The sequence below is a fragment of the Somniosus microcephalus genome, chromosome 8 (assembly GCF_052327205.1).
Source record: "Somniosus microcephalus isolate GS21.2 chromosome 8, FLI_Smic_1.0, whole genome shotgun sequence".
Lineage (NCBI taxonomy): Eukaryota > Metazoa > Chordata > Chondrichthyes > Squaliformes > Somniosidae > Somniosus > Somniosus microcephalus.
Window position 1 is genome coordinate 5,745,842 of NC_140994.1, and position 13,175 is coordinate 5,759,016.

The following is a 13,175-nucleotide window of genomic DNA, read 5'->3' on the forward strand; positions in this document are numbered from 1 at the left end:
CCAGAGGGCTGGTCTGTCGGTCGCCTTCCTTTCCCTGGATCAGGAGAAGGCGTTCGACAGGGTGGATCACGAGTATCTCTTCGGGACTCTGCGCGCATTCGGGTTCGGGACGCATTTCGTCGCCCGGATCCGACTTCTGTACACCGCCGCGGAGTGTCTGATTAAAGTTAACGGGTCCTTGACGGCGCCCCTTCGCTTCGGGAGGGGGGTGCGTCAGGGATGCCCCATGTCCGGTCAGTTATATGCCATTTGCGTGGAGCCTTTCCTGCGCCTCTTGCGGAAGAGGTTGACGGGACTGGCTCTGCAAGGGCCGGGCGTGGAGGTGGTCCTCTCGGCTTACGCCGATGACGTGCTCCTCACGGTCACGGATCCCGCTGACTTGCGGAGGATGCGGGAATGCCAGCAGATTTACTCGGACGCATCCTCCGCCAAGATCAACTGGGAGAAATGTTCCGGACTCCTGGTGGGTCAGTGGCGGGTGGACTCCCTGCCGGAGGAGTTCAGGCCTTTCGCCTGGAGCACCACGCACCTCCTCTATTTGGGAGTCTACCTTAGCCCTGCCGAGGACGCTTGGCCGGCGAACTGGCAAGAGCTGGAGGCCAAAGTCACCGCTCGCCTAGGACGCTGGACAGGACTGCTCCGAGTGTTGTCCTACAGGGGTCGAGCGCTAGTCATAAACCAGCTGGTGGCCGCCATGTTGTGGTACCGGTTGGTCACTTTGATCCCTCCCCCTGCGTTTGTCGCCAAGATTCAGAAGAAGCTCATCGACTTCTTCTGGGACAAAAGGAAGCACTGGGTCTCTGCCGCGGTTCTGTGTCTCCCGCTTAGGGAGGGCGGTCAGGCGCTGGTGTGCCTTCGCACCCAGGCTGCGACTTTCCGTCTTCAGACGCTGCAGAGATACCTGTACGTCGAGAATCCTCCGAGATGGTGTGCGCTGGCGACGTTTTTCTTCCGCCAGCTGCATGGCCTCAATTACGACACGCAGCTCCTGTTTGCGAAAGTGGGCAGCAGGCGTGCCGGCCTGCGGGAGCTGCCTGTCTTCTACCAGGAACTACTATGGGTTTGGAACTACGTCGCTTCCAGGCGGAGCTCTCCCCCGTCAGGAGCGGCGGCTCTCCTTCGGGAGCCGCTGCTCAGGAATCCGCACCTCCACGAACACGGGTTCGGGCGGCTGGCGGAGGGTAGGGCTGTGGCTGGCAAGGTGACCAGAGTCGGGGACCTGCTCGATGGCGGAGGAGCGGGCTGGATGGCGCCAGAGGAGCTGGCGCGACGCCTGTCCTGGGCCAACGTCCAGCTCGCGGTCGAAACCATCGAATCGGTAAAAGCGGCACTGGGCCCCGACTCCACTAGGTGTATCGAGGCGGCTCAAGCACGTGGGGCGATCCCGTCCGAGCTTACCCCCGTTCGGACGGAATTCCTCATCGGCGCCCGGCCCCGAAACTCCCCTCGGGAACCGGCGCCTCACAACTTGAGCCGTCTCGAGGAAATACCCTCCGTGCCTTTTCATTCCGCGCGGAGGGGTTTCCTGTACGGGCTGCTCCTGCACACTCTCCACTTTGCCATCTTCGTCTACCGTCCGGACACGCCTTGGCGTGGCGTTTTGCCGACCGGCGGTAGCGGAGGTCCCCAATGGAGGGCTCTCTATGCGGGAGTCCTCCCTTGTTCCATCGGGGACTTGGCCTGGAGGGTGTTGCACGGAGCGGTCCCGTGCAATAAGGTTTTAAGTAGGTTCACGGACTCCCAGGCCGCCTGCATTTTTTGCGGCCTGGAGGAGTCCGTGTTTCACGTTTATATGGATTGTGAGAGGTTGCAGCCCCTCTTTCACTACTTGAAGGGGCTGCTCCTCGATTTTTGGTTGCACTTCAGTCCCACGCTCTTGATCTACGGTCACCCGGTGCGGAGGGGAGCGGACAGGTTGGAGGACCTCCTTGTGGGCCTGCTCCTGGGCCTGGCTAAAAGAGCCATCAATTGGTCCAGGCAGCGGGCGGTCGAGGGGGTCGTCCAGCCGGATTGCCTGCATCTCTTCCGCGGCCATGTTCGCGCCCGGGTGGCCCTGGAGATGGAGCACGCGGTGTCCGCCGGTGCGCTTGAGTATTTCCGCGACCGGTGGGCGCCGCGGGGACTGGAGTGCATCATCAACACGGAAAACCAAATTTTAATTTGATTTGTTAAGCTTTAGTTGAACTTTTGTTTATTTACAGTCGAATTGGTTTTTTTTTTGGGTCCAAATAAAAGAGTACCCTCTGTTCAGCTGCAAGCACGAGCAGAGGGAGCAGCCAGACTTTGGAGAGTGGATTAAAGTGGTGGTCCCCTGACCAGGAAGAGGAGGAGAACGTTGGACCACCACCACCAACTCCACCATCATTACATCAACTGAGGTGCCTGGAGAGAGAGGACAGAGGAGGAAAAGGAGAAAGGAGGCCTACATCAACATCAACCAGGGGAGAGGCCTTTCCATCACTGCCTCCCCAATTTGGCCTCCACTTCAGGAGAGGGAGAGAGGGGAGAGAAACCAACTGCTTGAAAGGAGGGAAGAAAACTTCATCCGGAACATCTACAGGTGGGTGTTATTTGGGGCACTCTCCCAAGACTTTGTATTTTAGGTGGGGGGAGAAAAGAAGAAGCAAGGCCGGATCATCAAGGGGTGTAGTGTGTGTGTGTGTGTGTGCTCTTGTTAAAAGCTAGGCCACACACACCACTAATTAGCATCCCTTCTATTGCCTGCCCTGGGAGAGCTTGGAGCTGCCCAAGGTGAAGTCCTTAATTTAATTTAATTACATCGTTAAGACCTGTTGCAGGACTAAGCCTGGGCTTCTCCAGCTTTTCCAGGTGAAGACGTCTTCTCCCCCTGCCAGAAGACCACCATCACCAAAGACTTTTTCCATCGGAGAGTGCAACCCTGCCTACACCCACCCACCATCCTGAGTGGCAACACTGCCCTTTGCGGCCTCCCTCCTTCCCACCCCCCCACCTCTCTCTCTCTCTCTTTGTCTCTCTCTGCCTGTCTTTCTAAGGCACCTTAGTTTCATCTATTTTATTAATTGCCAATTGAGCAGAGGGGCGAGGGCTCCTCTCCCAATTTAAATTAATAAGGAGAGAGGTGTGTCCTCATTTTAATCAGCTCCCTCTGCTCAATAGAGGACAAAAAAATATATATATATATACACCGAGGCCATTAACACCTTCAGGCCTGTGACTTGGGGTGAGTGTAGCCCTTAAAAAAAGCACCCCAGAATGGCGACTGCATCTTCGCCGGTGGCGGGGCCAGCCGGGACCTATGCGAGAGTGGTAGCCACAGCCACAGCTGCTCCCGCTGTTCCTGCTGCCCCGTCACCTTTTCGATTAATAACGAAAAAGCTTGGGGTGAAGAGCTACACTCACCCCACTATGACCATCGAGGCCTGCGTCAAGGCCATGGCTGGGGTTGTCGGCCCCTCAGCCATCGTCGCGGCCTCGAAAATGTATGGGAAGGCTGTGTTCTTCCTGGGGTCGGAGCGGGCGGTGTCCCTGGCTGTCGCCAAGGGGCTCACCGTGGGCGGGACCTTCCTGCCGGTGGATCCTCTCGAGGCCACCGCGCAGAGGATCATTATTTCCAACGTCCCGCCCTATGTTCCTGGTGAGCTCCTCCTTCCCCATTTGCGACAACTTGGGGAGGTGAGGTCGGGGATCACGCCCATCCCGCTCGGCTTCCGGGAGGCCAGCCTTCGCCACGTCTTCTCCTTCCGGCGCCAGCTGTTTATCCAGCTGGCGCGGGAGGAGGACACTGAAGGGGCGTTCGTCGTCCTCCACGAGGGGACCGCCTACCGCGCCTTTTGGACATCGGACGGTGTGAGGTGCCATGCCTGCAGGGAGGTGGGGCACATCAGGAGGAACTGCCCTGCCTCCAAGGCCGCCGGATCATCTCGTGCGGCCGAGGCTGGCGCCGCCGCCGCCGCCCTTCCCCCCGGATCTGCCCGCGCGTCAAGTACGTCTGATGCGCGGTTGACGTCGGGGGCCGATGCCACCAAGGCCTCCGGCGGGGGGGAGGGAGCATGTCCGGCCGGAAAGAAGGCGCGGGGAAAAAAGAAGCACCTTGGGGCAGGCCCCCCCGTGGATGGTGAGCCCTTGCCCCTTGAGCCCCTTACACCCGCGCTCCTCGCGGAGTTGATCAGGGCAGATGTGAGCGGGAGGGGCCCCGTGCCCGAGCCTGTGGCCGCAACCGCCGCAGCGGTAATGCCAATACCTGCGGCCGGGCTCGGGCCCGAGGAACCCGACAAACCTGCTCCGCCGGAGGGAGTCGAGGAGGAGGCCTTTGCAGACATGGAGGTCTCCCTCGCTCCCTCCGTGCTAAAAAGAAGGCGCGACCCCCTGGATGAGGAGGAGGACCGGGAGGAGGAAGGTCCCTCCGAGCAGGGGGAGTCGTCGCCCGCCGCGGGTACTGCGCCCCCCCGCCCCCCCAGCGCTGTCGTCATCACCAGCGATCGGCAGGGGTCGCCTGTCCCTCGGGAGGCTGAGGCAGATGTGTCTGTCCAGCACGTGCCTCCCGGGGATGGGGATGAGACCCTGCCCGTGGGGGGGGTTGCGGAACAACCCGCGGCAGTAATTGAAGTTGACCTTTTATCGGTGTCGTTACCCCTCGCCGGGTCGGGCAGCCTGGGGGCTGGGTCGGGCGAGCTCGAGGATAATGAGCTCGCCCAATGCGACCCGGACGTCTCCCAGGGGATGCTCGTCCTGGTAGAGCTTTTAATTCAAAACCCCCCGTCCGCTGGGTCGGAGGTTGGTGGCGGGGAGGAGGATGGCCCCCTGGCTGCGTCTCTGGTGCCGGACGTACTGGAGGAGCTGGAAATTGTTCTCTCCCCGGTTTCTCCGGTCGTTCCGGCGTCTGAGGCGGAGGGGAGCTCTGAACCGCCGCCGTCTTCTGGCCCGGCATCCCTAGAGGAGCCCAGGGAGAAATCCTCTGCCGCCGATCCTGGGGGTGGGATCCGGGCGGAGGCGGGGCTGGCTGGCGCGGCCGAGTCGTTCGCTTCGCACTGCGCGGCGGACGGGTCGGCCGCTGGTGACGACCCCCTGGAGGAGGATGGGGACTCGGTGATGGGCACGGAGGACGATTCGGACTCCAGCGCCGACGTGGCGATGGATGACCTCGTGCCCCTTGCCGAGTCTCCCCTCATTTCCGTAAGGGAACTCCGGGATTTTATGGCCACGTGCCTGGGTCAGCGCAATAAGGTCCGGCTGGCCCTCGACAGGTGGTCGGAGCTGGCGCTGCTCATCGATTCCGTCCGCGCCGCCATTAAGATCTTGGGCGCGGACGAGGGTGTGAACCCGCTCGAGCTGCGTCGGCTCACAACGTTTCTCACTGGGCTGCTGAGGAAGTGGCGGCGGACCAGCGGCTGCGCTTCCTCGCCCCGTTAGGTGTAGGTAGAGGTTGCACTATGCTTCTGACATGAAGATAACCATAGCCAGCCTCAACATCAACGGCAGCAGGGAGGCGCGCCACAGATTCAATAACTTCTCGGTCCTTCGGGACGGGAAGTATGCGGTGTGCTTCCTGCAAGAAACCCACACCGTTCCGGGAGACGAAGCCACGTGGCTCCTGGAGTGGCAAGGAGGGGTCAGCATGAGTCACCTCTCCAACAATTCCAGCGGGGTGGCTATCTTGCTGGCCCCGCATTTTCAGCCGGAGATCTTGGGGGTCAAGGAGCACGTGCCGGGCCGCTTGCTCCATGTCACTGTTCGCCTGGGGGGCGTGCCGCTCCATCTAGTGAACGTGTACGCCCCTCAGACCAGTGCGCAGCAAGTGCGCTTCTTCGAAGAAGTGTCCGCTCTCTTGGGCTCCATCGACGTGGGCGAGTGCGTCATCCTCGGGGGGGATTTTAACTGCACCCTCGAGGCGAGGGACCGTTCGGGTCCCCCGCGAAGCCCGGCGGCGATGGAGAAGTTGAGGGACCTGGTTGGGTCCTTCGACTTGGTGGACGTCTGGCGAAATCTCCACCCCGACTCCAGCGCCTTCACTAGCGTGAGGTCTGGGGGAGGAAGGTCCAGAATCGACCGCCTCTACATTTCCCGGGCGTTCGTCTCCTGCGTTCCGGCAGCTTCCATGCGGCCGGTGCCGTGCACGGACCACCACCTGGTGTGGGCGGAGCTCGCTCCGCTGCGCGCGCGGCGGGGGTCCGTGTACTGGCATTTTAACAACCTGCTGCTGGAGGACGCACGGTTCCGGGATTCGTTTCGTCGATTCTGGGCCGACTGGAGAAGGAAGCAGGGGGGCTTCCCCTCCTTGAGGCTATGGTGGGATGTGGGCAAGGCTCACATCCGTCTCTTCTGTCAGGAGTACGCGAAGGGGTCGACCAAGAGGCGGGAGGCCCGGGTCGGGCGGTTGGAGAAGGAGGTGCTCGACCTGGAGTCCCGTCTCGGTCAGGTCGTCGAGGACCCGGCCCTGCGGAAGGTGTACGAAGAGAAGAAGGGCGCGCTGAAGGACCTGCAGCTCGTCGGGTCCCGAGGCGCGTACGTGAGGTCGCGGATCCAGCTCCTGCGGGACCTGGACCGTGGCTCCCCCTTCTTCTACTCGCTGGAAAAAAGACGGGGGGTCCGTAAGCAGCTCTTGGGGCTGCTGGCCGACGACGGATCTCTGGTCTCGGATCCGGAGGGAATCAGCGCGGAGACCCGCGCCTATTACGGGGCTCTGTTCTCTCCGGATCCGTCCAGCGAGGATGCGCGCAAAGTTTTGTGGGAGGACCTGACGAAGGTTGGCCCGGAGGGCGCCGAAAAATTGGACGCTCCGCTAAGTCTGGCGGAGCTGACCGGCGCCCTCCGCCAGCTCTCTAGGGGAAAGTCCCCGGGGCTGGACGGGCTGACCGTGGAGTTCCACAGGGCGTTCTGGGACGTCTTGGGGGGCGACTACGCGCGGGTCCTGGGGGAAAGTTTGGCGACCGGGGAGATGCCCCTCTCTTGGCGCAGGGCGGTCATTGTCCTGCTGCCTAAGAAGGGCGATCTCCGCCTCCTTAAGAACTGGCGCCCGGTCTCCCTCCTCAGCACGGACTATAAAATCTTTGCCAGGGCCATGTCTGCTCGCCTTGGCACCGTGCTGGCCCACATGATCCACCCCGACCAGTCCTACACGGTCCCGGGCCGGACCATCCACGATAACATCCATCTGGTCCGGGACCTGGTCCACCACTCCCAGAGGGCTGGTCTGTCGGTCGCCTTCCTTTCCCTGGATCAGGAGAAGGCGTTCGACAGGGTGGATCACGAGTATCTCTTCGGGACTCTGCGCGCATTCGGGTTCGGGACGCATTTCGTCGCCCGGATCCGACTTCTGTACGCCGCCGCGGAGTGTCTGATTAAAGTTAACGGGTCCTTGACGGCGCCCCTTCGCTTCGGGAGGGGGGTGCGTCAGGGATGCCCCATGTCCGGTCAGTTATATGCCATTTGCGTGGAGCCTTTCCTGCGCCTCTTGCGGAAGAGGTTGACGGGACTGGCTCTGCAAGGGCCGGGCGTGGAGGTGGTCCTCTCGGCTTACGCCGATGACGTGCTCCTCACGGTCACGGATCCCGCTGACTTGCGGAGGATGCGGGAATGCCAGCAGATTTACTCGGACGCATCCTCCGCCAAGATCAACTGGGAGAAATGTTCCGGACTCCTGGTGGGTCAGTGGCGGGTGGACTCCCTGCCGGAGGAGTTCAGGCCTTTCGCCTGGAGCACCACGCACCTCCTCTATTTGGGAGTCTACCTTAGCCCTGCCGAGGACGCTTGGCCGGCGAACTGGCAAGAGCTGGAGGCCAAAGTCACCGCTCGCCTAGGACGCTGGACAGGACTGCTCCGAGTGTTGTCCTACAGGGGTCGAGCGCTGGTCATAAACCAGCTGGTGGCCGCCATGTTGTGGTACCGGTTGGTCACTTTGATCCCTCCCCCTGCGTTTGTCGCCAAGATTCAGAAGAAGCTCATCGACTTCTTCTGGGACAAAAGGAAGCACTGGGTCTCTGCCGCGGTTCTGTGTCTCCCGCTTAGGGAGGGCGGTCAGGCGCTGGTGTGCCTTCGCACCCAGGCTGCGACTTTCCGTCTTCAGACGCTGCAGAGATACCTGTACGTCGAGAATCCTCCGAGATGGTGTGCGCTGGCGACGTTTTTCTTCCGCCAGCTGCATGGCCTCAATTACGACACGCAGCTCCTGTTTGCGAAAGTGGGCAGCAGGCGTGCCGGCCTGCGGGAGCTGCCTGTCTTCTACCAGGAACTACTATGGGTTTGGAACTACGTCGCTTCCAGGCGGAGCTCTCCCCCGTCAGGAGCGGCGGCTCTCCTTCGGGAGCCGCTGCTCAGGAATCCACACCTCCACGAACACGGGTTCGGGCGGCTGGCGGAGGGTAGGGCTGTGGCTGGCAAGGTGACCAGAGTCGGGGACCTGCTCGATGGCGGAGGAGCGGGCTGGATGGCGCCGGAGGAGCTGGCGCGGCGCCTGTCCTGGGCCAACGTCCAGCTCGCGGTCGAAACCATCGAATCGGTAAAAGCGGCACTGGGCCCCGACTCCACTAGGTGTATCGAGGCGGCTCAAGCACGTGGGGCGATCCCGTCCGAGCTTACCCCCGTTCGGACGGAATTCCTCATCGGCGCCCGGCCCCGAAACTCCCCTCGGGAACCGGCGCCTCACAACTTGAGCCGTCTCGAGGAAATACCCTCCGTGCCTTTTCATTCCGCGCGGAGGGGTTTCCTGTACGGGCTGCTCCTGCACACTCTCCACTTTGCCATCTTCGTCTACCGTCCGGACACGCCTTGGCGTGGCGTTTTGCCGACCGGCGGTAGCGGAGGTCCCCAATGGAGGGCTCTCTATGCGGGAGTCCTCCCTTGTTCCATCGGGGACTTGGCCTGGAGGGTGTTGCATGGAGCGGTCCCGTGCAATAAGGTTTTAAGTAGGTTCACGGACTCCCAGGCCGCCTGCATTTTTTGCGGCCTGGAGGAGTCCGTGTTTCACGTTTATATGGATTGTGAGAGGTTGCAGCCCCTCTTTCACTACTTGAAGGGGCTGCTCCTCGATTTTTGGTTGCACTTCAGTCCCACGCTCTTGATCTACGGTCACCCGGTGCGGAGGGGAGCGGACAGGTTGGAGGACCTCCTTGTGGGCCTGCTCCTGGGCCTGGCTAAAAGAGCCATCAATTGGTCCAGGCAGCGGGCGGTCGAGGGGGTCGTCCAGCCGGATTGCCTGCATCTCTTCCGCGGCCATGTTTGCGCCCGGGTGGCCCTGGAGATGGAGCACGCGGTGTCCGCCGGTGCGCTTGAGTATTTCCGCGACCGGTGGGCGCCGCGGGGACTGGAGTGCATCATCAACACGGAAAACCAAATTTTAATTTGATTTGTTAAGCTTTAGTTGAACTTTTGTTTATTTACAGTCGAATTGGGTTTTTTTGGGTCCAAATAAAAGAGTACCCTCTGTTCAGTAAATACCTGTTATTATTGTTCTCCTGCAGTCCATGTATTATCGATACTCGGACACTACACTGGCGACGAACAGGTTCGAACTCACCTGCAGTACTGCATCACCTCACGGGGATCTTTCCCTGAAAAGAAGCTTCTTGGAGGTCGAAGTCAGAGCAATGGGCGTCGACCGCGGGCAACCGCCCAAGGATCCATCGGAGTTCGGAGAGTTGCAGGAGAGGCTGTGGAGAGCTGGGCTTGGCTCCCCAGTCAAGGTGTTCCAGCAAATCGTGCTGGTAGCAGGTAGTGCGCTGACTCTTCCGGACTGCGGCGGGCTCGAGCTCGATCGAGCGGCTCTGTAACAACGTCCAGATTGACAGGGAGGCCCTCAGCCTGGTGTGGGGGGTGAAGAAGTTCAATCACTATCTGCACGGGCAGAAATTCACCCTACTGACTGATCATCAGCCCCTGGTCTCCATTTTTAACCCAAAGAAGGGCATTCCAGTGATGACGGCGCAACGGCTGCAAAGATGGTCACTTTTTCTAGGCGCCTACCGTTGCCTACAGTAGAGGAAGCACCTGCAGTGGACCCTGTTGAGATATTCCATGCGACCATAGTCGAATGTCTACCTGTTACAAACTCAAGTATAGAGAAGGAAACCCGAAATGACCCAACACTCTCTCGGGTCTATAATATGACGGTGAAGGGATGGCCAGCACATGGCGACTCACTGTTGCCAGCTTTCTCGTCAAGGAGAGAACAGCTGTCAGTGTGCCGGGGGACCTTGACGTGTGGATCCCGAGTGGTAATTCCACCCAAGTTGAGAGATAAAGTGCTCAATGAGCTTCATGAGGGTCAACTGGGAGGGGTAAAAATGAAGAGCCTAGCCAGGGCGTTTGTGTGGTGGCCGGGAATCGATAAAGAAATCAAGGATATGACCAAGAGATGCACAGGATGCCAGAAGGTCCAAAATGCTCCACCACAGGCCCCGCTACATCCATGGGAGTGGCCCTCATCTCCATGGCAACGTGTACACATTGATTTTGCTGGTCCATTTATGGACTCAATGTTCTTAATCGCTGTGGACGCCCATTCGAAATGGCCAGAGGTCATCAAAATGTCCTCCACCACCACGGAGAAAACTATTGCAGTCCTACGGACCATCTTCGCCAGGAATGGCTTGCCAGAACAGATTTGCTCCGACAATGGGCCACAGTTTGTGTCTGAGGATTTCCGGAGGTTCCTGAAGAATAATGGGGTGAAACATTACACATCTGCCCCATATCATCCAGCCACAAATGGATTGGCTGAGAGGTTTGTTCAGACCTTTAAAAAGGTCATAAAGGCAATGTATAATGACGACATACCACTACAACACAAGGTGGATAGTTTCTTGTTTGCTTACCGGAATGCGACACATGCAGTAACCAACCAAGCTCCAGCCGTACTGTTCTTCAACCGAAGGCTAAGATGTCGCCTGGATTTGCTCAAACCAAACATAAGACGAGATGTTGAGGATAAGCAATTCCAGCACATAAATGAGAAGCCAACCAGGAGCTTCAAGATAGGGCAACCAGTCTTGGCCCGCGACTACCGAACAGAAAAATGGTAGCCAGGAACGATATGCACACAGCAGGGACCACTAATGTACACAGTGGACGTTGGAGAGAGCATCGTGAGACGCCATGCTGACCAGATTCTAGAGTCACAGGAACAAGCCAAACCCATACCACGAGCAGGTGCACCTGGTAATCAACCCGAAGTACAGATTGCGTCTACCTCAGAAGCAGTGGTATTGGAAGCTGACGAACCAACCAATGACAATGAGCCAGAATCAACTCCGCCGCAAGAACAGGATACTCGAGAAAGACGCTATCCAGTCAGGATCAGGAAGCCTCCTCAAAGACTGAACTTATAAATGATTATTTCAGTTGATGTATATAGTACAGAGAAAATTGTAATTGTAATTAGTTATTATTTAGTTGTTAAATGAATGTTATGCACTGTTTATCTAAAAGGGGAGGAATTGTTGTGTATGTACCTTTAAGAGAAGAACTGATTCTATACTGCAGTACCGGCAGTGACCACCTCTTTATATAAAGCCATAGCAGGCTTCTATACTTGAGTCTTAAGTTACCCTCTGTTCAGCTGCAAGCACGAGCAGAGGGAGCAGCCAGACTTTGGAGAGTGGATTAAAGTGGTGGTCCCCTGACCAGGAAGAGGAGGAGAACGTTGGACCACCACCACCAACTCCACCATCATTACATCAACTGAGGTGCCTGGAGAGAGAGGACAGAGGAGGAGAAGGAGAAAGGAGGCCTACATCAACATCAACCAGGGGAGAGGCCTTTCCATCACTGCCTCCCCAATTTGGCCTCCACTTCAGGAGAGGGAGAGAGGGGAGAGAAACCAACTGCTTGAAAGGAGGGAAGAAAACTTCATCCGGAACATCTACAGGTGGGTGTTATTTGGGGCACTCTCCCAAGACTTTGTATTTTAGGTGGGGGGAGAAAAGAAGAAGCAAGGCCGGATCATCAAGGGGTGTAGTGTGTGTGTGTGTGTGCTCTTGTTAAAAGCTAGGCCACACACACCACTAATTAGCATCCCTTCTATTGCCTGCCCTGGGAGAGCTTGGAGCTGCCCAAGGTGAAGTCTTTAATTTAATTTAATTACATCGTTAAGACCTGTTGCAGGACTAAGCCTGGGCTTCTCCAGCTTTTCCAGGTGAAGACGTCTTCTCCCCCTGCCAGAAGACCACCATCACCAAAGACTTTTTCCATCGGAGAGTGCAACCCTGCCTACACCCACCCACCATCCTGAGTGGCAACACTGCCCTTTGCGGCCTCCCTCCTTCCCACCCCCCCACCTCTCTCTCTCTCTTTGTCTCTCTCTGCCTGTCTTTCTAAGGCACCTTAGTTTCATCTATTTTATTAATTGCCAATTGAGCAGAGGGGAGAGGCCACTCTCCCAATTTAAATCAATAAGGAGAGAGGTGTGTCCTCATTTTAATCAGCTCCCTCTGCTCAATAGAGGACAAAAAAAATATATATACACCGAGGCCATTAACACCTTCAGGCCTGTGACTTGGGGTGAGTGTAGCCCTTAAAAAAAGCACCCCAGAATGGCGACTGCGTCTTCGCCGGTGGCGGGGCCAGCCGGGACCTATGCGAGAGTGGTAGCCACGGCCACAGCTGCTCCCACTGTTCCTGCTGCCCCGTCACCTTTTCGATTAATAACAAAAAAGCTTGGGGTGAAGAGCTACACTCACCCCACTATGACCATCGAGGCCTGCGTCAAGGCCATGGCTGGGGTTGTCGGCCCCTCAGCCATCGTCGCGGCCTCGAAAATGTATGGGAAGGCTGTGTTCTTCCTGGGGTCGGAGCGGGCGGTGTCCCTGGCTGTCGCCAAGGGGCTCACCGTGGGCGGGACCTTCCTGCCGGTGGATCCTCTCGAGGCCACCGCGCAGAGGATCATTATTTCCAACGTCCCGCCCTATGTTCCTGGTGAGCTCCTCCTTCCCCATTTGCGACAACTTGGGGAGGTGAGGTCGGGGATCACGCCCATCCCGCTCGGCTTCCGGGAGGCCAGCCTTCGCCACGTCTTCTCCTTCCGGCGCCAGCTGTTTATCCAGCTGGCGCGGGAGGAGGACACTGAAGGGGCGTTCGTCGTCCTCCACGAGGGGACCGCCTACCGCGCCTTTTGGACGTCGGACGGTGTGAGGTGCCATGCCTGCAGGGAGGTGGGGCACATCAGGAGGAACTGCCCTGCCTCCAAGGCCGCCGGATCATCT